This window comes from Nyctereutes procyonoides, unplaced genomic scaffold (assembly GCF_905146905.1).
Source record: "Nyctereutes procyonoides isolate TBG_1078 unplaced genomic scaffold, NYPRO_anot_genome, whole genome shotgun sequence".
Classification (NCBI taxonomy): domain Eukaryota; kingdom Metazoa; phylum Chordata; class Mammalia; order Carnivora; family Canidae; genus Nyctereutes; species Nyctereutes procyonoides.
In genome coordinates this window covers 26,045,842-26,068,541 of record NW_026575136.1, presented here as the reverse complement: position 1 = coordinate 26,068,541, position 22,700 = coordinate 26,045,842, and the positions used below count along the sequence as shown (strand labels likewise).

Genomic DNA, 22,700 nt, shown 5'->3' with positions numbered 1-22,700 from the left:
ATTTATTTTCCCAAGTAAGAAAAATGATGATGTTACTTGAAAAAATTAGGAAAAGCCATTTGTACTCAAAGGACAACAGCAGTAAGGTAAGCTGTTTCACATCAATATCTGTGGAGCACAAATGGTATATAACAAATACAGTTTTACTCTGACACTGAAAAATCATCATTAAATATTCAATAAATTATGCCTGAGAAAATACTTCTTTTCTAAACTGCCTTCAGGCTCCAGCTCTTTGAAAGATGGGAAACTCTCCAAGTCAATGCCTCTTGGGTTTAGTTTCCTATTTCTGTAGCACTCATTTGAAGTAAGGTTGCAGCATGGAAAGACAGGTTTCGCTTAATCACTCTGATTAGAAAAACGTGTGCTAAGTTCCCAATAAAATCTTCTCTCTGGCTATAGGAATCTGAGATGGTTATATTCAGAGTGGGGGAAAAAAAGATATTTTTATAATTTCTTTATTCAGAAAAAGAGAAAATGTCTCAATCCAGAAAAAGTAGTCTGCTCATTAACGTGAAGGGCAGTAACTTTTTTAAAAGGTATTGATCCAAGTCACTTAAGACTTGACTTCCCTCAAGGTCACCTACTTAACCACTTGGACTCCTAACCCTTCAATGACAGTATCTGCAATTATTAATCAGTCAACAATAAGCGGTATACTCTAAAAAGACAAAAAGTCTTAACTAGTCCCTTCAGGCATTCCCTATTATCCTATTATAAAAACAGCCACAAAAAAGTTCCAATGATAGGAGCTATCCTACTTTGTTTTCCTTACAGAATTTCATAATGCTCTGCTAATTTAGAATATTTCTGTGAAGACTATGGAAATAACACAGCAAGAACATTTGATGATATACCAAAAGAACTGTCATATTGCTGGCAAGAAGTTGCATTTCCCTTTAAAACTCACAGTTAGGAACAAAGCATATCTATGTAGAATCAAGAAGAGCCAACTAAAGGGACACCTGGTTGGCTCAGTTGGTAGAGCATGTGATTCTTGATCTCAGGGTTGTAAGTTCGAGCCCTACACTGGGTGCAGATCTTACTTAAAAAATAACAACAACAAAAACTCTGAAAGAAGAGCCAAGCAAGACCATAAGAGAAACATGGCAGGAAACTCTTCATTTTGAACTGGAAGCAATTATTAATACTTTCATATTTTAAAAATTTTATTAAAATCATCATATTGTAGAATGGAGATTTTATTTAACATTTCAAAAGAAAACTCATGACTTTAGGCAATGTCAGGCTTGTAGAAAGCCTGCCTTGGCTTCTGTTCCCTCTCTACAAGTACATGAGCAGGTCTCATTGCTGACTTTTTACTTGAAAGTAAAAAACTATGTATCTGAACAAAGTTTGTTTTCAAGCAAATCCAATCATTCCACAAAACTCAAAAGAACTACAAACCAACCAATAATTTTTAAGCACTTACCAGGGCAATAATAAAAGCATGCCTATCTCCGCTTGTCTTGGGAACAGCTAAAAAAGAGGCTCTCAGAGCTCCAGGCTCTCCAGTCCAAAGGTCGACCAGGTATCTGGCCAGCTCCTCAACCCGGGACCAGGAAAACAAAGCCAGTCTCCCTCACTGCAAAATCGGCTCCCTGTCCCATTTCTGCAGTAGCAAACAACATTCTCCCAGATTTAAGAGCTGCAAAACCTGGAGTTGCTTTTAAATCCCCTCTCCCTCTTGCTTTCCCTATCTAGTTAGTCACTTTGCCCTACAGGCTTCACAGTATTTCTTGCATGCCAGATCTTCCTCTCAGTTATCCATACCTACAGAGAACTATCCGTACCCACGAGATAGTTCTTGACCCTAACTTCCCACTTGTCCCTCGACTAAGGCAACAGCCACCTAACTAATTCTGCTGGCCCCAGTTTCTCCCCACCACACACCCCAAGCATGCACACCACCACAAGGAGTTACTGTGGTATCTTCTCCTGTCCCACTTAAAGCCTGGGGCTTTTTCTATTTCTAGAACATTCTAAATACTGGTAATTGGTAACAATAACTTGGCTGTCCTAACCCTGGAGGGAGATCATGTGCTCTTCTAGATTACTGAGCTTTACAGATGTCTAAGACTTTATTCTTTTGGCAGTAAGTTTATTTCAATGCTTTTGAATATACCATAGCTTGTCCTGCCTTGTCAAAAGTCAAATAAACAGTGAATACTTTTTCTTGATGGTCTTGAGTCATCATTATTAAAGGATATGTAAGAGTATAATAAATGATATTCATAAAAATGTCCTCAGGGACTACTGAGGTCCCAAGCTGGCTGGCTCCCACTTTATGACTGCTACTTCCAAATTACGCCAAGTGCATTTACTAAAATTCTGCAGTATCTATTTGGGCTGCAGCAGAGAGGCCTTTTCTGCAGGCTACCTGGCTTACGGTTATGTTTACAACTGATAAAACTGCCTGATAACCAAACAGGTGAGGTGTACCTATATATAACTTCTTATTTATAAAGTCTTGCTTTTCCAAATTCTTTGGGAAAACTACGAAGGCGGTGACTCTGTATTATGCAATCTGTTTCCTGTTATTCCTAGCTACTGTTTTATCATCTTATAGCTCAAAAAAATCACTAGCCTCACACAGAATTTACTAAAAAAATTAGCTGAGAGATAAGTATACTTACACATAGGACTACAACCACAGTAAATGACATATGGAGGGTGTTAAGAAAAAAAGCCAGAGAATTTAAGTTGTTGCTATGAAAAGTATTGAAGGTTTGTATGTTTAGTTTTCTTGTATTTATAAATAGGTATGTGCATATGCATTAGATATAATTATAATTAACCTCAAGTGCAGCCTGGAACTACTTACCTTCATCAGTCAGAATTTCCGCAGCCACAGAAGAAGAAAGCTATGCTCCAAATGGGCATCAGGGATTGGAGGCATGAAAAGAACCGAAGGCAGACAGCAGGACCATGGTACCAAGACTAGACAACAGAGATGCAGAAGCCCTGACGCTAGGCTGGGGACCCTGACGAAAAGTGGAGGGTGTGGGCCCCTCCCAGTGAGGGGTTTTCCTGAGGCGTTCACCCTTCACGGCAGGAGCTCCTTCCGTATCTCACCTCTGCATAACACCTTTCTAAAACAGCCTAGAAATTCTGGTAAAAATACAGCATTTTATGAAATCTGAGGTGTACTTGTCTGTTCTTCAAAAACAAAGGCGCTGTTCTGCTTTTACTCCAAAACAGCTAAATGTAATATCTGATCGCTATATAGACATACACACACACACACACCCCTCTCATTTTTCAAGCTATGATTCTCTCTGGTCAGCAGAGAGAATGTGGAAATGTTCCTGTTTTGTTTCTGTGAAAACAAACAATCTTACATATATTAACTAAGGCTTAACGAAAGAAATTACACAGCATAGTTCAGACTCCTGAAGTATTTTTAGTGATTCTTCCTCTCCCACGTGCCCACGTGTATTCATCTGACATGGTATCAGAGCAGCCCTCCCTGTCTAGTTTATTGCTGTGACACAAGCCTTGATGTGGCTTTGTTTAATTTAGCTTTATGGGCTTCTCTGCCACAGCATCAACATCTCCAGTGATGGGAAATAAAGCCAGCCACCTCAATAGCTGGTTAAAGCTGCCTTCTTACCCCCTCCGTATTTGCTAACACCCAGCTAGAAGGGTCTGAAAGAACTGGCTCCCTTTGCACAATACAGAAACATAAAAATACAAATAGAAAAAAGGGAATATAAGATATAAGAAGCTTCTGCATATACTCAAATGTGCAAACAAAAGGAAAAAATAGCATATAAAATTTCAGATACTCAAACAAAATCATTCTTTAATGCATTGTGATTTTTCTGAGGTCCAAAATTCATAGTAGTTGTACTTCATGAATACATATAATCACTAATGACTACAAAAGTAAAGACCAAAAGGAAAAAGAGGGTGAGTGGCCCAGATATCCTGGAAGTTTCTACTTGCCTATATTCCATAAAGATAATTGGGATTAACCATATTTCAAAAATTGAGAGCAGTATCCGAAGAAAAGAAGAAGAAGAAGAAAAAGAAGAAGAAAGGAAGAAGAAAGAAGAAGAAAGAAAAAAGCCATCCTAAGTAAATCATCTTTTCTCTGGAATCCAGAATATCTTTTTCACATAAATCTGTCTGTTTTAGGTTTATCCATCCAGGATCAAAAACAGAAGCTGTGCCTTATCAACGGCTTGGTATGGTTATTTTAAACTCAAGATTGGTGTTTTTAAACACATAAGATATAACAAGCTTTAATTACAATTTATGGTGACACACAACAGTAGACTGAACAAGAACAGCCCTAGGTTAAGAAACAAAACAAAAAAGAAGCCCTACTTCTCCATCTCCATCTACTCTTAAGCTCACTTGAACCACATAAAATGATGCTCTGTTACAAACAGCATACAAAGGGGAAAGCTTTTACCTTTTGCCAGAAGGCACGATTCCAATATAAAGTGAGAAGGGGAGGGACTGATTTCACGTGAGGCTCACCATGTTGATTACGGAAGGATCACATACCCACTGTGGGTCTTGCCTAGTGCTAGCCCTCCATGACAGAAGTCATCTCTCCCTCTTCCCACTGTTTCAGTCCTTGCTTCCTACCTTAGCTTCCTGTACTCCCAGTATCCGGCTCATAAAGAAAAATAAAAGTGTGCCAAAGTACACAGCACCAGGACAATGAAAGATGATCCATCTTCCAGAGATACCACCCAGGGTTCTCGGTAACAACAGATTCAAAGGAAGGAATTTAAAGCAAAGGACCATAAAAGCTCCTCAAAGACGGGAGCCCTAAACAGAGAAAATGCTAGTGGCCTAACTTCTTCATGGGCAAGTTATTCAAAAATATCAAATAAACATAAAAGAGACCCGAAATGTTTATGACAGGAGGGTACTGAATGAATGTTGTGCGACTGAGGTCTGATACAACTAGATATATTGTTCGAAAGGCAGGCGACTAAAGAAACACTCTGAACAGAGAAAATGCTCTTAACCAATCTCCTCTTACCCCACCCAGCAGATTAACCACACGTCTGGATTCCTTCAACAGAACACATCAGTGAAGCCCATGGCACTATGAAGTCCCCACAGAATCACAGAACTTTTCTACCCCTACCTGCTGAGTGGTGGGTTCAAATCAAACCTGTAGTAACAATTGTATTTCTAATTACATTAACATTTATAATATCAGGAAAATAGGAATAAAAAAGAAAAGTTATTTTTATGAAAACTAAGTTCAATGCTTTGGAGAAACTCAATAAAGTGAATCAATTAATAAAGTACTAAAATATGTTTCTAAAGAAACTGTAAATAGTGGGGAGGCAGGACCTGATAAAAATCTAATTACCTGGTTCTGAGGCAAGAACTAAAATAGCAGTTTTGTTCCTGATTTAATTCCTGGAACTACCTGTCAGCCTGGGAATATTACTCTAGGAAATGTTCTTTGCTTTTCTCAGAGTCCTTTTTCAGAATGATGCTTTAGAGGTATCCTACATCTCCCCTGCCTCCATACAAAGTCTAGCATGAGGAAAGTACAAAAAAAAATTACCACAAAATACTTTATGCTCTGGGGCGCCTGGGTGGTGCAGTCATTTAAGTATCTGACTCTTGGTTTTGGCTCAGGTTGAGATCTCAGGGTCATGGAATCAAGCCCGGTGTTGGGCTCTGCACTCAGTGTGGAGTCTGCTTCGGACTCTCCTTCTTCCTCTCCCCCCATCAAAATAAATAAATAAATCTTTAAAAACATTGTATGATCTGCTTTAACCAACTTTCTCAATTAACTGACTAGATACTAGTCCAAGGCTTCATACTAAATAAACTTCACAAACCATACATAGGGATCAAGGCAAAAAAAAAAAAGGTTACTATCTGTTCAACACAACTGGCAACTGTGCGACTGTGTACAAATATCTCTGAGTTCTTGCTTTCATTTCTTCTGGGTATATACTCAGAAGTGGAAATTGCTCAATCATATGGTAATTTTATTTTTAATTTTTTGAATAACTGCCATATTGTTTTCCATAGCAACTGTACCATTTTACATTCCCATCAACATCACACATGGGTTCCAATTTATCCATATCCTTGTCAACACTTTTTTATAGTAGCCTTCCTAATGAGTGTGAAGTGATATCTCATTGTGTTTTGATTTGTGTTTCCTTAATGATTAGTGATGTTGAACATTTTTTTCATGTGTTATTGGCTATTTGTATATTTTCTTTGGGAAAATGTCTATTCAAGTTCTTTGCTCATTTTTCATCAAATTGTTTTCTTCACTAACTCTTTTAAAGCTTCCAGGTATCTCTCTCTTCCAGGTATCTCTTTCTCTCTCCAAGAGGTTAAGTGCAATAAACTATACAAAGGCTAGCCCAATGTACTTAAGCTTTCTTTCTGTTGCACTGGTACTTGTTTGCTTTCTCTCTTCCCTCTCTCATTCCTCAGTCTTTCTCTGTCCCTCTCAAATTGATGGTCTAATCTGAAACAGGAGCAGAAAGAGAAAAGACAGTGATAAAAGATATACTGAGAACACAGTAATCTTCCTCTAAGTATTTACCTACAGTTACCTATACATCATTATAGTTACTGATTAAGCATTTATTATGGGTCAGGCACTAAACTTTGAACTGAAAATCTTGAGATAATATTCAAGTCAAAGACTAACTTACCTAGTTCTCCAGATTCATGGCTCACCCCTCTTCCCCCATGCACTGCCTGCTTCCACCATGCCGAATGATGGCATGGTTTCCTCATCTCTGTAGTGTTAGTATACTTCCTTCTAACTCAGGCTCCAAATCCAGCGTGAAGGGTAACAATCCAGGTGAAAGACATGCCAAGTCTTGGCAAAACAGCAGAGTACAGGGGCAGCTGAGGGTCTTTGGAAAATTAGTTTTAAGTGAGGCTCTTTCTGACTGTAAAGAAGTTGGCCCCCTCACTTATATCATTTAAGCCTATATTACTGGCACTCTCCTCTCCTCAAGAGAATGTTACTTATCTATAAACAGTACTAAAATGTACAGTTTAGGTAGGTCAGTTCTGCCCAACACCACCTCTAGTAGCCACATTACTAAGTTAGAAACCAGTGTTATCTTCCTCTATCTCAGTCCCAAAATATTGCTTTGCATTTCTGCTTCTGTTCTAGCAAACAGAGCAACTGCTTCGCCCCCCTATAAACAGTACTCTCTTTTCCTGGGTGATACTAAATATAATTTGTAAATTATATAAGTAATTAAATGTTGAGAACAATATCATTTAAGGCAACAAAACAGGAACACAGTAGGAATCTTAACACTGCTTCAGATTTTGCACAAATTCTCTCTGTTCTTCTAATGATGGTTATAAAGTCTTAAATGGCTCTTTATCTACTGACTGACATCACCATTGGCAGGCACTGTGCTGTAATTGTTTTGGGGGAGAAGCACTGCACATCTTTGAGCTGCTATCACATGCATTCTCTACTCCCTCTCTACCATCCAAACACTGTATTTAATGAACAATATAAACAATACATCAATTAGAGTCCTTTAAAATTGAGAATAAAACAGAAAAACATACCAATTATCTGGTTTTCCATGTTTTCTAACAACATAATTTTGGAACTATGATTTATTTGCCTCGAGTTATAAATAATTACTTTTCAAATTATTCTCTCCTCCTCTAGCACTTATGTCATATTAATCTTTTTCCACAAATATCTATATATTTTCTGACTTCATGACTCATTTTGCCCTGAGCAGACCATGCCTCAATTTCTTGATTTATGGCAACTACGTCAAAAAAGAAGCCACAATTACAAAAATTTAAGAAAAAAAAAAAAAGATCCCTATAATCTTCTGTTGGTTTGTCAGTGAGAGTAGACTTGTGCTCTTTTCCAATTCACTGTGAAAAACTCAAATTAAGACCGAATGGGATGACAGGAAAGCCAGTGATGCACCACAGACTGAAGCAGGCTACATACCACTTGCAAACTAAATGAGTTTTTTTTGGTGATAGTTCCCTCATTTCTTCAGCACACAAATGTGTAGTGTTAGTAGTCTGAACTTGCACCACTCATTGAAAGGATCTGCTCTAGAACCAAGAGAACCCACAAGCTTCTCTCCCTTCTAAGGATGGGCACTTGTAGAAGAGGCCACAAAACCTGTGTTGTGACTTACAGCACACCAAATTCTATCACTTCATTCTAAGGCAGGGAATACTAAAAATTAGAATTCTGCTCCTGCTTTCTTTCTTATAACTAACCTTCAGGATGGGATTATTAATACTAGAAACTTTTGTTTCTCTCTGAGATGATTCCTCAGCAGTAGGTTTCTCAACCATGGCACTACTGACATTTGGGGTAGGTAATTCTTTCTTGATAGGCTTTATATTGAATATTGTAGGATATTTAGCTGTCTGATAATAGATCCCAGAAGCCATCTCCCTAGTGTAATAGCCAAAAAATGCTTCCAGATGTTGCTAAATGTCCCATAAGAGACAAAACTACCCAGAAGAAAACTACTGCTGTAGAGACATTGCACTGTCTCCTACTGTATACAGAATCTAAGATGAGGAAAGAGTAGTCAAAGAATGAAAATAACCTCAAGATTCTTGCCATTGTGTCACATTTTAAAGATTAAAATCCTTCAAGATCATGAGCCTGGCTCTGAAGTTGCTGGTGCAGCAGCTGCTGAGGCCCTGGCTGGCTGGCTGGCTTGCTGGCTGGCAGCAGGAGGCCCCTCCTTACTGTGGCCCACATTCTACTCATTCTCAGGCCCCTCTGGAACAACAGATCTAACCTAATTTGAGAAGTATGAGGTTCCTAAAAGACAAGTATCAATATTCCCTTTTTCTTATCCATTATGGACACTGTGTGCCTATCTATAGTCACTCATTTTACTCTGTATGGAAGACGATTTACTGTTACTAGGTATTCTAAAACATAAACCTGTAGCTGCTCTAAGGGAATAAAAATATGTGTCAAGCAGAAAGGGTAAAGAAAAGCTTTCTCCAAGGCTTCAAGTGTTCCCTTGATAATGGCGGTATTCATGGATCAGAAAAGATATTCATTTCCTAAGTGCAGTACAATAGCTTCTTGTTATGGTAACCATTACAATGTGGCATTTACCTAAAGGCTTGTGGGAAGTAGTACCTCAATCTAGTAACTATAGGTGACTCACTTTACCTTTATTTTATTTTGGACTGTGAAAACAAATATTCTAATTCATCAAGTTTAGCAGGAGTACATTGGTGGGTACCATTTCCAGACCATTCCCAACTTCTGGCAAGAATGACGTTTCATTGGTCCCCAGCCTATGTAAGAGATTCTCATAAACTTTCACCAAAGCTTATTTGCTTATGAGAGCTGAAATGAACCCAAACCATCCTAAGTGTTCAAAACATCTTAAAAGCAAATAAATTCATTTTACTCCAGCACAGATACCAAAAAGCAGACCACTGGAAGTACAGAAACCAAACAGCACTTTGCTCCAAAAATAAGTGATCTTAATCTGTCAAAAATTACTACACTGCTCTTTGCTATACCACCTTCAATAACACTAAAAGTCCTCATCCCTGTTTCTTTTCCTACTCTCAGCTGCATCTTACTTGGGAATAGATAATAAAATTAGTGAAGAAGACAAAAATCACATTGAAATTCTTATAAATTTCTTCATTTATAGATTCTTTGACATATACACATTTATAGTTTATACAAAAGATGGAATGCATGTAGCTGAATTCATTTAAATTAAATTAAATTTGTATATATGCATGCACTATAGTAAAACAGATTTAAGCAAGAATATATAAAAGGCAGGGAAAGACCTATGATGTATTATTCAATGCTTCATACTAAATCCTATCTTTTTAGGTGATAGTACTGTGTGCCAATCCTGAATTATCCTACTAATATTCAAATATACTAATTCAATCGAGCAAAACTACTACATCTTGTTCCATACACCTAACATCTATTTTTCATAATTCCATAAATGGTAGTCTGCATCTGATGCTTCTGCTCTCTCTCCGTGAGTTCTACTCAGTCCACTGCACTAGGCTTGCTGGGTGCTCACAAATGCAAGAAAAATCATGCTTAGGAGACAACTGCTCCGTCAGACTCATATATTTGCTGAACCCCCACCCCCAACCCAACTGAGCCAGATGAATATTGGTTCACTGAAAAAGGAAATAGGAAGCAAAGTGTTTGTGTAAATACGTAACGAAGACAAATCTCTTCTGTAGCTAAAAAGCATGAAATCATAAATATGGCTGAAAGTACATCATTACAATAGGCCTTCGGACAACAGAGAATTCAAGGCCACATCCAAAAACAGAATGTAAAACAACAATGAAGAGTCACTGAACCACCACCATTGCCACCAAGCATAATCTGTGATGGGACGAACTGACACTTTCTCACAAAACACTGTTAGAGGGCTAAAACAGCATCTTAGGGGATCTCCATTTCAATGAACAGAATTCACGGTTGCGAATTTCCCCAATACATTCTAAGCTAACTAGAATCTGGTGAATATAGGTACTTTTTAAGAGAACATATATATAGTAAATCAAATTTTTTTCCATTGGGCTCTATGTCTCATGGAATGTCTAATGTCATAAGAAAAGTGGCACTTAAAATGCACAAAGCTGTCCCTTAAATCTGACAAATTAAAATCATATACATATTGAAAGATGTATTTAAAGATCAGTTACTTTCATGACAAAAAAAAAAAATCATCCTATCCCAGGTAGGGGGTGGAGCTACACACCTCTAAATACACTGGTGTTTAGTTTATATTTCACATACAGCCAGAAAGAGGAGAATATCACCCTGGCACACAGTGAGGATTACAGTCAGAGAAACAGGCTGCAACAGGTCCACAGAGCAGGAAGGGCCTGATATGGGCACCACACACCAGGGATACAGAGCCAGGTTAGACAGGAGCAAGACGCAGCATTTCCAAACAAGAGAGGTGGGATCTATGCAAACATTAGTAGACAGCTAAATGTCTACTGCCCACAGCTAGGCTCCCACAAGCAGGTTGGGTGAGCAACACACATGAAAACAGGACAGGAACAGTTCTCTAAAAGTAACAAACACTGTTCCCAACTACATGGGAGTTACAATCATTTATACTGACATGTAACCTTTTATGAAACCACCAAATTACTGAGTACCTGGGAAGTATTTTATACACCTTATCTAATTTAATTAACTCTTCATGAAAATCCTATAAGGCAGATATCATCAACCCTATTTTAGAAATTAGAGAACTAAGATTCAGAAAAGTGACATAATTTTCACAAATTTAAATAGCCAATAAGTGGTAGAGATACTTTTTTTTTTTTAAGATTTTATTTATTTATTCATGAGAGACACACAGAGAGAAAGAGGCAGAGAGACACAGGCAGAGAGGAGAAGCAGGCTCCATGCAGGGAAGCCCGATGTGGGACTCCATCCCAGAACTCCAGGATCACACCCTGGGCTAAAGGCAGTGCCAAACCGCTGAGCCACCTGGTCTGCCCAATAATTTCTGAGCCAAAGTATTTGATTGTAAAGACAGTGTTGTCACATTGAGGAGAGTAAATTGCCCATCACCTCTAAATGCATGTTTTCTCATTTAAACGCACACTCCAAAAGGTTAAGTTACCAATAGCAGTGTCCTATTGTTAAGGGTTCCAGCTCCATTTAATCATTTATTACAATATCACACTCACTAGGAGACTGGAAAGGATAAGTGATATCAGATAATACCAGGGAATCAAGGACCACAGGTGAAGACAGAAAGGTAAGGGGCCTGGTGCTGTTGAGATACCTCACTATACAGTAAGGAGGAACCTGGATTCCTCCGCATGGAGATGTCACAGTGAGTGCAAAGGAAGAACTTGACAAGCTACCGCAAAGGTTTTCAAAGTGTGAGTCCTCACCAGCAGCATTAGCATGACTCAGGAACTTGTCAGAAACGCCAAGTCCTCAGTCTTCATCTCAGCCCTACTGAGACAGTAATTCGGGGATAGGGCAGCAATCTCTATTTAACAAATCCTAGAGCCAATTTTGACGCTCATGCTAAAGTTTGAGGACTAGTGAACTAAAGAATATAGGACATACAGTATTCTACAGTATTTCTGAAAACTATTATGTATCTAATGTCAATGATGAATTATATGAACTTTAAATAAAACTTACGCACTGAAGTAGGACACATTATGCCAAATTATAAAATTCTTAAATGATTTCCAAAGAAGAACAAGATTGGGATCCTTTAAACAGTGATAAGGCCAAAAGTAGTATCCTAAAGACAAACCTTTATCATACACTTAAACACTGTCACTTTTATTTTTTTTTCTTTTATTTTTTAATAAATTAATTTTTATTGGTGTTCAATTTACCAACATACAGAATAACACCCAGTGCTCATCCCGTCAAGTGTACCCCTCAGTGCCCATCACCCATTCACCCCCACCCCCCACCCTCCTCCCCCTCCACCACCCCTAGTTCATTTCCCAGAGTTAGAAGTCTTTATGTTCTGTCTCCCTTTCTGATATTTCTCACACATTTCTTCTCCCTTCCCTTATATTCCCTTTCACTATTATTCATATTCCCCAAATGAATGAGAACATACACTGTTTGTCCTTCTCCGGTTACTGTGGCCAAGTTCAAAAAGGGTGTTGCCTGAGTTCTCCTCTGGGATTTTGATGGAATCTTGTCTCACATTTAGATCTTTCATCTATTTTGAGTTTATCTTTGTGTATGGTGCAAGAGTGGTCCAGTTTCATTCTTCTGCATGTGGATGTCCAATTTTCCCAGCACCATTTATTGAAGAGACTGTCTTTCTTCCAGTGGATCGTCTTTCCTCCTTTATCGTATATTAGTTGAGCATAAAGTTCAGGGTCCACTTCTGGGTTCTCTGTTCTGTTCCATTGATCTATGTGTCTGTTTTTGTGCCAGTACCACACTGTCTTGATGAACACAGCTTTGTAGTACAACCTGAAATCTGGCATTGTGATGCCCCCAGATATGGTTTTCTTTTTTTAAAATTCCCCTGGCTGTTTGGGGTCTTTTCTGATTCCACACAAATCTTAAAATAATTTGTTCTAAGTCTCTGAAGAAAGTCCATGGTATTTTGATAGGGATTGCATTATACGTGTAAATTGCCCTGGGTAACATTGACATTTTCACAATATTAATTCTGCCAATCCATGAGCATGGAATATTTTTCCATCTCTTTGTGTCTTCCTCAATTTCTTTCAGAAGTGTTCTGTAGTTTTTAGGGTATATTTTGAGAACCATTTGAATGGTAAATGGTTCTCCAACCTTTTATTTTCAGGTTGTAGGTGTCCTTCTGTCTAAAAAGAGTCTCTTGTAGACAGCAAATAGATGGGTCCTGTTTTTTTATCCAGTCTGAAACTCTGCGCCTTTTGATGGGGTCATTAAGTCCATTCACGTTCAGAGTTACTTGAACTTCTTCTTAAAGGGGAGTTTTAAGAATCCCCCTTAAAATTTCTTGCAGAGCTGGTTTGGAGGTCACATATTCTTTCAGTTCCTGCCTGTCTTGGAAGCTCTTTATCTCTCCTTCCATTTTGAATGAGAGCCTTGCTGGATAAAGTATTCTTGGTTGCATGTTCTTCTCATTTAGGACCCTGAATATATCCTGCCAGCCCTTTCTGGCCTGCCAGGTCTCTGTGGAGAGGTCTGCTGTTACCCTAATATTCCTCCCCATGAAAGTCAGGGACTTCTTGTCTCTTGCTGCTTTAAGGATCTTCTCTTTATCTTTGGAATTTGCAAGCTTCACTATTAGATGTCGAGGTGTTGAACGGTTTTTATTGATTTTAGGGGGGGATCTCTCTATTTCCTGGATCTGAATGCCTGTTTCCCTTCCCAGATTGGGAAAGTTTTCAGCTAGGATTTGTTCAAATACATATTCTGGCCCTCTGTCCCTTTCGGCGCCCTCGGGAACCCCAATTAAACGTAGGTTTTTCTTCCTCAGACTGTCATTTATTTGCCTTAATCTGTCTTCATGGTCCCTTAATTGATTGTCTCTTTTTTCCTCAGTTTCCCTCTTTGCCATTAACTTGTCTTCTATGTCACTCACTCGTTCTTCCACCTCGTTAACCCTCGTCGTTAGGACTTCTAGTTTGGATTGCATCTCATTCAATTGATTTTTAATTTCTGCCTGATTGGATCTAAATTCTGCAGTCATGAAGTCTCGTGAGGCCTTAATGCTTTTTTCTAGAGCCACCAGTAGCTGTAGAATAGTGCTTCTGAATTGGCTTTCTGACATTGAAGTGTAATCCAGATTTTGTAACTCTGTGGGAGAGAGGGCTGTTTCTGATTCTTTCTTTTGAGGTGAGGTTTTCCTTCTAGTCATTTTGCTCAGTGCAGAGTGGCCAAAAACAAGTTGTATTGGAACACGGGGGAGTATCACTGGTCCGTCCAGCTGGTCTTCTGGGGGAGGGGCCTGCTGCGCTGATTTTCAGGTGTTAGCACTTGGGGGAGCTGCTCTGCCCCTGCCTGCTGCAGGGCTCAGCGGGGGTTGTTTACCCCGTGGGGCCCCAGGAGGAACAGCAGCAGTTGCTATGGCAACTCTGGAAGCCTGGATTCAGCCTCCGCAGGAACTAGGGGCTCGGGGCTCTCGGTTCTCCGTCCGCAGGGCCTGGAGGCTCCGGGGCGGGGCCGCTGATCTGCTCAGCTCGGGGCAGGAGCGTCCTTGCTGTCCTGGGCCCTCCCGGCCTCTGCCTGTCCCGGGGGAGGCCGGATCCTGGGCTGTGTCCCGGCGCCCTGTGCTCCGGGGCCTGCGCTGTTGGATTCGCGCTCCCGCCCCGCAGCCCCCTCCGCGGAGCCGCCGCCCGAGCCCCTCCGAGCTGCTCCGGTCGGTCCCGCCGTGCGCGCTGCAGCCCTTAGGGAGCTCGGAGCACTCCCCTGCGCTCGCAGGTGTCTGTTAGTGTCCCAGGGAGCCCGAGGGCATCCCCGCCCTCCTGGGTCCTGCTCCACCTCCCTGCGAGCCCCTTTCCGCCCGCCCGGGAAGGTTGGTGCAGCTCCTGCTCCTCCGGGACGGGGCTCTCCTGTCCTGGGGACACTCGCCCCGGCCTCAGCCCGGCTCCTCGCGGGGCCCCTCCCCCTCCGAGGCCTTTTGTTTCTTTATTTCTCTTTCCCCGTCTTCCTACCTTGATAGAAGCGCGAACTCTTCTCACTGCAGCATTCCAGCTGGTCTCTCTTTACATCTCAGGCCGAATTCGTAAATTTTCAGGATGGTTTGAAGGTTATCTAGGTAATTTGGTGGGGACAGGTGATTTGGGGACCCTGCTCTTCCGCCATCTTGCCCCTCCCTCCCACTGTCACTTTTAAAATCAATACCTCCAATAAAATCAATACCTCCAATAAATACAATATAGTATTTCTCAGCATAGCTGCTGCCAAAAAAGTGAAATAAACTAGAGCACTTCTGAATATTTCAGAGGTTTTAATGTCCTGCTAATTAAACAAATTTGGCTTTCCATTCTTGCAAAAGTTTAATGATATCTAGACAACTATCATATATATCACACATCCATGCAAGTGAAAGAATAACTGATCCATACCTGGAATTACATAATTATACACTGTTTAAAAAAAAAAAAAGTCCTTCCTCTTTAAGCAAGCTCTACATTCAATGTGGGGTTTGAAAAAAAATTTTTTTTAATTATTTATTTATGATAGTCACAGAGAGAGAGAGAGAGGCAGAGACAAGGCAGAGACATAGGCAGAGGGAGAAGCAGGCTCCATGCACCGGGAGCCTGACGTGGGATTCGATCCCGGGTCTCCAGGATTGCGCCCTGGGCCAAAGGCAGGCGCCAAACCGCTGCGCCACCCAGGGATGTGGGGTTTGAACTCACGACCCCGAGATCAAGAGTCTCATGCTTTACCGGCTAAGCCAGCCAGGCGCCCCAAAAGAGAACAAACATTTAAGATCATTTCATTCAACCCTATTATTTTATAAATTAGAGAACTGAGAACCTAAAGACTCATATGGAGAATTGGCTACTGGCAGAACTAAAACCAGAGCCTGGGCCTCCTGACCTCCACTCCAGAATCCTCCCAATCCACCACCCTGCCTCAGACGTGATTTAATTTAATAAAAAAACAGGGCACATGATTTAATGACGTTTTAGAAATTTCCAAAATGCCTCTAGAATATAAACTTAAAATTTTGAAAAAAGGAAATTATTCAGCTATCTCTTTTAAAGAACTGATAGAAATCATGACCTGACAAATTGAATAAAAGATAGGATCTTGTATCTGCATACCAGCCCCAGCCACAAGAGACAGGATCTGCTTCTAACCATAATTGAATTCTGTACTATGTAATGAAAAGATGAATCAATTATCAAGTAATTTAAACAGACACTCATATGAACTAGGCACATATTGTTTTTAACTTGTCACTTTACTTCCATGAGGATAATTATAAGGAACATTCATCTCTCCGAATGCTTACAAAGTACCCACTATGTGTTTCCATGCATAGGGATACATAGGAACCAAACAGAAAGGCACAGACTCTTTAAATAATTAGTGACCAATGACAGGGACGGCAATGAGTACTATGAAGACAATAAAAATAGTGTAATCGAATAGAGTGACTGGGGAGAAACACTGGCAAGGACCTCTCTGAGGAGATGACATTTGATCTCAGAACTGACAAAGGCATCCAAAGGTCTGGAGGAAGAGGATTACAGGCAGAGGTGACTGCAAGTACAAAGGCCGAAGGAGGGAATGAACTTGAATACTCAGAGGGCAGAGCTGCTGAAGCCAGGCTAATAAGGAGAAGAGGGACAGGAGCTTGGGAGGCCTGAAAGGGTGTTTGCATTTCATTCTAAATGCAATGGGAAACCCTTGGAAGGGTTTTAATAGGAGCACAACAGGATCAGATTACTTACTGAATACAACAGAATCATTACAAATTCCAAAGGCGCTTTTTGAGTTTACCACCCCACCCCACCCCACTCCCCCACCCCCACAACTCACACTCCGGTAGGTAAAGATGTACGAGCCCACAGCTAACCTCATGGGACCATGGGAGGCAGAAGGTTGAATTTAAAATATTTCCAAAGTATAATTTGAGCAAACATATTAAGGAATGACTTGAAATCTATACCATATCATCAAGCTGCAAACATTAAAATCAATACACTAACACACAGTTGCTCTCTGTTACTCTCTAGGTCAAATGACTCTATCTCCCAGATACTCTGTGTGAGATCTAGATTAGCAGTCATAAAACAGTTTTACGAGATGCCTGTTAGAAGGCTAATGCTACCTACATCAAAAAATAAATCATCCAAAGAACAAACTCAATTTGAACACATGCTTCTACATTTCTAAAAATATGTAATCTTGCTGCTTAGAAACCTGTCTCAAACCTAAACAGCAAGGCCCTGATAGAACAGCCATGGTATAAAACATGTCAAAGAAAATTCAGAATAATGATCAGTGATGCTCTTATCATTCTCTTCAACACATCTCCTACTGCCAATGCAACAAAAGTTACTTCCTAATTAAACTGAAGGCTATATTTAGTCTTCCAGATTATTCTCTTTAAATAAATTCTCTTGATTTCGGCTCAGATATGACCTCAGGGTCCTGGAACCTAGCCCTGCATCCTCCATGCTCAGCACGGGAGTCTCCTTGAGATTCTCTCCCTCTCCTTCTACCCCTCCCCCTGCTCACACTCTTTCATTCTAAAATAAATAAATAAATCTTAAAAAAAAAAATTAGGCCTGGGGCACCTGGGTGGCTCAGTGGTTGAGCATCTCCCTTTGGCTCAGGTCATGATCCCAGGATCCTGGGATTGATTTCCGCATCTCCCTCTGCCTATGTCTCTGCCTCTCTCTCATGAATAAATAAATAAAATCTAAAAAAAAAAAAAATTAGGCCCTCAGGGCACCTGGGTGGCTCAGTGAGTTAAACCTCTGCCTTCAGCTCAGGTCATGATCTCAGGGTCCTGGGATGGAGCCCTTCATCAGGCTCCCTGCTCAGTGGGGAGTCTGCTTCTCCCTGGGCTCCTCCACCCATTTGTGCTCTCTCTCAAATAAACAAAACCTTAAAAAAAAAAATTAGGCCCTCTACATATAAAACTAAAAGATTTTTTAAAAATATAGCATCCAAAGGGGATCCCTGGATGGCTCAGCGGTTTGGCGCCTGCCTTTGGCCCGGGGTGTGGTCCTGGAGTCCCAGGACTGGGTCCCAAGTCAGGCTCCCAGCGTGGAGCCTGCTTCTCCCTCTGCCTGTGTCTCTGCTTCTCTCTCTCTCTCTCTCTCTCTCTCTCTCTCTCTCTCTGTGTGTGTGTGTCTCTCATGAATAAATAAATAAAATCTTTTAAAAAATAAATAAAAATAAAAATATATAGCATCCAAAAATTATTGGCTGCCTAGTTTTCTCAAGTCAATGATTTCCATTACTACTATTTTAATTCCTAAAGGTAAAACAAACAAACCAAAAAACCCCACACAAAACCCAAAAAAAAAAACAAAAGAAAAAGACAGGCACAAAAACTTCCTATGTCACAATGGTCTGTGTTAGGAACTAGTAAAAATATTAAAAGCAATGCATTAAAAAGGGTCCAGGTTAGAGGCACTTAGGTGGCCCAGTCAGTTAAGTGTCCAACTCTTGATCTCAGCTCTGGCCTTGATCTGAGGGTCGTGAGTTCAAGCTTCACGTTGGGCTTGCCTACTTAAAAAAGAAAATTAAATAAAAAATCTAAAAGGAGTTCAGGCTAGGGATCCCTGGGTGGCACAGCGGTTTAGCGCCTGCCTTTGGCCCAGGGCGCGATCCTGGAGGCCCAGGATCGAATCCCACGTCGGGCTCCCAGTGCATGGAGCCTGCTTCTCACTCTGCCTGTGTCTCTGCCTCTCTCTCTCTCTCTGTGTGTGACTATCATAAATAAATAAAAATTTTAAAAAAAAGATAATATTAAAAAAAAAAAAAAGGGGGATCCCTGGGTGGCGCAGCGGTTTGGCGCTTGCCTTTGGCCCAGGGCGCGATCCTGGAGACCCGGGATCGAATCCCACGTCAGGCTCCCGGTGCTTGGAGCCTGCTTCTCCCTCTGCCTGTGTCTCTGCCTCTCTCTCTCTCTCTCACTGTGTGACTATCATAAATAAATAAAAAAAAAAAAATTAAAAAAAAATTAAAAAAAAAAAAAAAGGAGTTCAGGCTAATAAAAGAAATAATGACAACAGAATGTTGTCATGCCTAAGTCCTCCAAGTTTGCGATCACTCCTTTACATAGAAAACTGGCTGATTTTTTCTCTTTCCCCAAGCTACATTCTATAAAATGGACATTCCATCAGAAGCTATCACCTAGACTTAGGCAATTTTGAGGAAATGGAAAGTTACTGTGGGAGTTATTTCTCCAGGGAGTACCATGAACAGAGTGAGGTTTAGAATGACTTGTGGCATTACAGAAATGGACTGGAGAAGGAAGACGCCATGCATAAGGCATCGATGAGAAAAATATTCCAGTGTGAAGTTCAAAGACAATGAAGAATGAAGGCTTGAAAACAGACAAAAAAAGTTTAAAAGAGTCCTTACTTTAGGAGAAAAAAAAATCCTTTCAGAAGAATAAATTTACAACACATGATATCCAATTATGGGAGCTGAAGGCCATAAGAACAAAAACTGAGGTTTCCCAGAGAAGAAGGAATTCAGCCTCAAGACTGTACTATAGAAACCCTGCCTCATACAGATTTTGGACTCAAGACTATAACACCAATTCCTGTCTGAATTTCCAGACTGCTGGCCTGCCTCATACTCATACACTTCACACTCAAGACTGTAACATCAACTCTTCCGTTAGTTTCCAGGCTGCTGGACTGCTCTGAATATTTTGGACTTGTGAGCCCTTACAGTCATGTGAGCCAATCCCTAAAATAAATCTTTTTATGTATCTATAGATATATATAGCATCTATACCTATATATCAATCCTATTAGTTCTCTTTCTCAGTGAACTCTGATAGATATGAATCCATTTATACAAAATTATAGAAAATGAAAACTAATTTATAGTTACTGAAGTCGATCATTAGTTCCCTAAGGCCAAGGATACAGGAAGGATGAATTGATTGCAAAGTGGCACAAGAAAACTTTTTAGGCTGTTGGCAGTATTTTATATCTTGACTAGGGTGGTGGTTTTGCAGGTGTACAGATGTCAAAATTGATCAAATTATATACTTCAAATGGGTATAGTTTACCATATATAAATCATACTACAGTAAATTACCTACCATGGGCAACTGGATGAATAATAGTGCCACAAACTCAAATCAAGAATATAAGATGTACAGGCTAAAGTAGATTTAGCTTCAATCATGTTAAGCTATGGTTGTGTTGGGACATCCTCTGGTAATGCCAAGAAAGCCAATGAGTTTAGGCTTCCAAAGATAAATCTGAGCTGAATGCAATTTAAGGACTTGGTTTTGGAGGAAGGTATTTTGTTTCCTTGATTTTGCTTTTGCTATTCATTTGATTTGACATATTATTTTATTTTGCTTATATATAGAAAAAAACATGAATGCTTTTATAGCCTGAATTAGCTCACAATGTAGGTAGATTGCTGATAACAAATGAGAAGGGCAAGGTTTATAAATGGTAGATCAATAACACAGGTGGAACTATACCTTAAATAATCATCTCAACGGGTACTACAAATTCTCAAGACAACTTTCAAATTTACTGTGTGGGGGGGGCTCTTTTAAGAAGGGGCAAGGATCTTTATATTAGCTCAGTCAAGGGTAAGGGAAGAGATGATTTACTAAGTGACCTTTAGGTCAAATGTCTTCACATTTATCATGCCATTTAAATATCATAATTTTGGGGGCACCTCAGTGGCTCAGTAGGGTAAGCAGCCAACTCTTGATTTTGGCTCAAGTCATGATCTCAAGTCCTGGGATCTAGCCCTATATCAGGCTCCATGCTTAGTGGGGGTTCTCCTCAAAGATTTCTCTCCCTCTCCCTGTCTTTCTAAACTAAATAAGTAAATCTTTAAAAAATAAATATCACAACTTTGCAACATTTGTAGATGAAGAATGAGAGACTCAGAGAAGTCAAGTGACTTTCCCAAGGTCAAAAATTTTGAGTAAGGCTCAAAATGAAGTTGATCTGACTCCAATCCCCTTGCACTTCCCCATGCCATGGCTATGTGCCTAATAATGTGGAAATATCATACAAAAGTAAGACTGGTTTGATTCAGCTAGAGTGAATAATATGTAGGAAGAGGAAAACACTGGCCTAGAACCATATCTTACATGGCCTTGAATTTAGTTCAACTAATCAGATTTTGGAAATATGTAGAATGAGCCAATGAATTAAGGCATATGTCACAAAAAGGTTATGATATTTTCTACCAAATTCACAGCAGCACTGGTTTTTCATTGCTTTTAGCTTCCTCTAAGTTAAAATACTCTAAATTCTGGCTAAGAACTGGTGGAAAACCTACCCCCTCAAAAAAAATTTTTTTTAAGATTTTATTTATTTGAGAGAGAGCACAAGCAAAAGGGGAGAGGCAGAGGGAGAGGGAGAAGCCCCATGTGGGGCTCAAACCCTGATATTGTGACCTAAGCCGAAAGCAGATGCTTAACTAAGCCACCCCAGGTGCCCTCATCCCCCCCAAAATTTTTAGTAGTCCTACCTCCAAACTCTAGCACCTTGTGGTGACAAGGTGTAAATAAAGAAGACATACAAATGACAATGAAACTTTACATATAGCCAAAATTCTTACCAACACCAGTCTCTGAAATATACTACTTTACCACAGAGAGACAATAAAGACAAACTAAACCAAGGCCCACAAAAATAACAGCACCAAAAAAAAATAATAATAATAACACACTGATGTACAATAGCTCCAAGCTGCACTACAAGTCTTGAAGGGCTCTGAGAATGTCCCATCTACCTAACTGAGATCAGACTGGCTAACACAAATATCTCATTATATTTCTGGAAGTCTTCCAGCAACCAAAATCTATGAAACATTAAAAAAAAAAAAAAGTGGTGTGTGACATCTTAGAGAAGATCCAATACAGCACTACCATAGAAACTAAAGCTGAAAGGATACCCTCAAACTCTAGCAGCCCAAGGTTGCCAGTGTGACCAAATCCAGGTCTTTTCCGGTTATATTGTTCCTGGCATCCATCCCTTCCATAAAACATCACACTGCCTATCATCTCAAGTGGCCTTGAGTGAACCACCAGGGTGGTTCCATAAAACATCACACTGCCTATCATCTCAAGTGGCCTTGAGTGAACCACCAGGGTCCACTGTACCCAATTTCAGTTTTTGAATTTCTTTTTCAAGCAGTTCTAATTATTTGTAAGGATTGTATTTCAAGACATAAACTGTTTGCTTTTATCCTAATTAGAACACAGCTTCTGAGATTTTAAGGTCTTGTATTTGCTTTCTACAGTTTTTTATCTCCTTTTTCATTGTTAGGTAATCATATAATTTTCATCCCCACCCACATACTTGCTTGATACTGTCACTGCAACCGCCTATAGCCTCTTTTTCCCAATTGCATATTTCTAATATAACCACATAACCAGGCTTCACAGAATCATATTCAAAGATAATGAAATCTGAGCTAGGTAAGATTTAATGTCATCAATTTGGGATATTCAGAGAAAATTTCTGCCTATTTTCCTATTTTTCCCTAAACTTCAGATAGGTGAAGATTGTTACACAGCCTTTTGTTGTTGCTCTGT

At 39.9% G+C, this 22,700-nt stretch overlaps 1 protein-coding gene and 1 non-coding gene across 2 annotated transcripts in view; one reads left to right on the top strand and one right to left on the bottom strand.

The window, feature by feature from the left end:
- The window catches only part of LOC129495517 (PH domain leucine-rich repeat-containing protein phosphatase 1-like), a 209,174-nt gene that overhangs the window by 135,859 nt on the left and 50,615 nt on the right, over nt 1-22,700 (bottom strand). The gene's annotated exons all lie outside the window — the stretch shown is intronic.
- On the top strand, nt 964-1,036 carry TRNAK-CUU (transfer RNA lysine (anticodon CUU)). Its single transcript has one exon. It is a non-coding gene; the product is annotated as a tRNA-Lys (tRNA).